Source organism: Crocodylus porosus, unplaced genomic scaffold, assembly GCF_001723895.1.
Source record: "Crocodylus porosus isolate Cpor-Errol unplaced genomic scaffold, CroPor_comp1, whole genome shotgun sequence".
Taxonomy (NCBI): domain Eukaryota; kingdom Metazoa; phylum Chordata; order Crocodylia; family Crocodylidae; genus Crocodylus; species Crocodylus porosus.
In genome coordinates, this window is record NW_017728943.1 from 113,874,400 (window position 1) to 113,876,412 (window position 2,013).

At 49.5% G+C, this 2,013-nt stretch overlaps 1 protein-coding gene across 5 annotated transcripts in view; it reads right to left on the reverse strand.

Annotated features, from left to right (window-relative positions):
* ZDHHC14 (zinc finger DHHC-type containing 14) overlaps window positions 1-2,013 on the reverse strand; it is a 171,797-nt gene that overhangs the window by 30,899 nt on the left and 138,885 nt on the right. The window lies entirely within an intron of this gene.

Genomic DNA, 2,013 nt, shown 5'->3' on the forward strand with positions numbered 1-2,013 from the left:
AGGGCACATGGCCCCCTGTGCCCTCCCAGTGTGGAGGGGTTGAGCCAGGACTGAACTTGATGCTGGGGGCGGGGGGGTCAGGGGACTACACTGAATTTTGGGGTGGCTGCAGCCTGCCCCCATAACCCCTCCTCCCAGTGCCACCACTGCCTGCCCTGAGCACAGCCTGGTCCAGCCCCCTGTGGGGAAGAGTTCAGCACAGCCTCAGCCCCAGCAGCCCACCTTCACCCCCCACATAGATCCAGAGGCAAATGCCCCCCCATGCTCTCCTGGGTGCACACTGCAGTGGGAACCACCCCCTCCCTCCACGCCCCCAGATGAGCCACTTGCAGCTCTGTCCCATGCGCCATCCCAGCTGTGCAATGCCTGTCCCTGCCCCAGCCCCACTCCCTCCCTCACCACTAGGGCCTTCATCTGAGCCCCCGCAAGCCCCTTCTTTTGCAACAGACTTACCAGCCAGACCTGGCTGTTCTCCACACTGCTAGGCTGCGCTCCTGGCCACCTGAGGCTGTGCACATGCACAGGGCATGTATCAATGACATTAATTGGCCATGTTAGCCAAAAAGAACACCGATTGTCAATACTGTCGTTTTTCCTTCTATTGGTGCTGATGCAATATGGGACCAATGTGTCTGTGCACCTCTGGCAGTGAAAAACCTGATGATGCATGCTTTGGCCACACCCTTGCCCAGAGGTTCCACATCAGCTCTTCACCCATTGGTGAGTCCACACTGTATATCAGGCCCTCTTACTGCTCTTATGCGGTTCAGGTATATAATGCAGATGATGTGCATTTAATAAACTGGGCTTTGCAGAACCTCTCATTTTTATGGCATCATTCAATCCTGATATATTTAATACCTTATTAACCTCCCTAGGAAGAAAATTCCCCTCCCTAACCTAATCTGTGCTTCTGAGAAGAAAAGAAATCTAGATGCATCAAAACTGGCTTTTTTACATAGGCAGTCTTGCCATAAGCCAGAATGGTATTTTACAGTGGTTGCCATTAAAAAGGGAAAATTTACATCCATTTTATATCTGATTCTTTATATTTATTGCAGGATTCTCACACATGGGTCTTAGATTCACAGTATAAACTGGTGAAATTCCCCTAAATTCCCCAGATTTGGGGTCCTTAAAGACAGTGGTGGCAAGAAAATGTAAAAGCTACATTGTAGTGGTGGTCATATGTTGCTTTACCAGGAAAGATTCATCAAACTATATAAACCAATCACCAAAACAAGACGGTTGAAACAAGTGGTCCCCCCAAAAGAGATTAATAAATATAAAAATAAATCCTAATGTGGAGAAGGCTTTGAGAACAAGCAAAGATAATTGGGTTGGCGGGGATTAGAAAGAGAAAAATTTGGCAAGATGTCATTTTCAGAGAAACTAAAGTATACAGCAGTTCTCTTTTTTCCCCCAAAGATGCTATTTGTGCAGGATTCTAGCTTTTGAGAATTAAAAAGCTCAGGAGGATGCCCCCAAAAGAAAGAGACCATCATTAGATGCAGGGGTAGCAGTGGACATAGTCTTCCTGGACTTCCGACGCTGTCTCTCACGCCATTCTCATCAAGAAACTGGGGGACTACGGTGTCGATGCCCACACAGTCAAATGGGTCGCCAACTGGCTGGAGAGCCACACGCAGAGGGTGGTGGTGGATGGGTCCTTCTCGACCTGGAAGGACGTGGGCAGTGGGGTTCCGCAGGGCTCGATTCTCAGGCCCGCACTGTTCAACATCTTCATCAGTGACTTGGACGAGGGGGTGGAAAGCACCCTGTTCAAGTTTGCTGATGACACTAATATGTGGGGGGATGTGGGCACGCTAGAAGGAAGCAACAGACTACAATTGGACCTAGACAGGTACAAGGGTGGGCAGATGAGAATAGGATGGGATTCAACACAGACAAGTGCAAAGTGATGCACCTTGGGAGGAACAACCGGCACCATACCTACAGGTTGCGGAACTCCCCTCTTGTCAGCACAGAGGCGGAAAAGGATCTTGGAGTCAT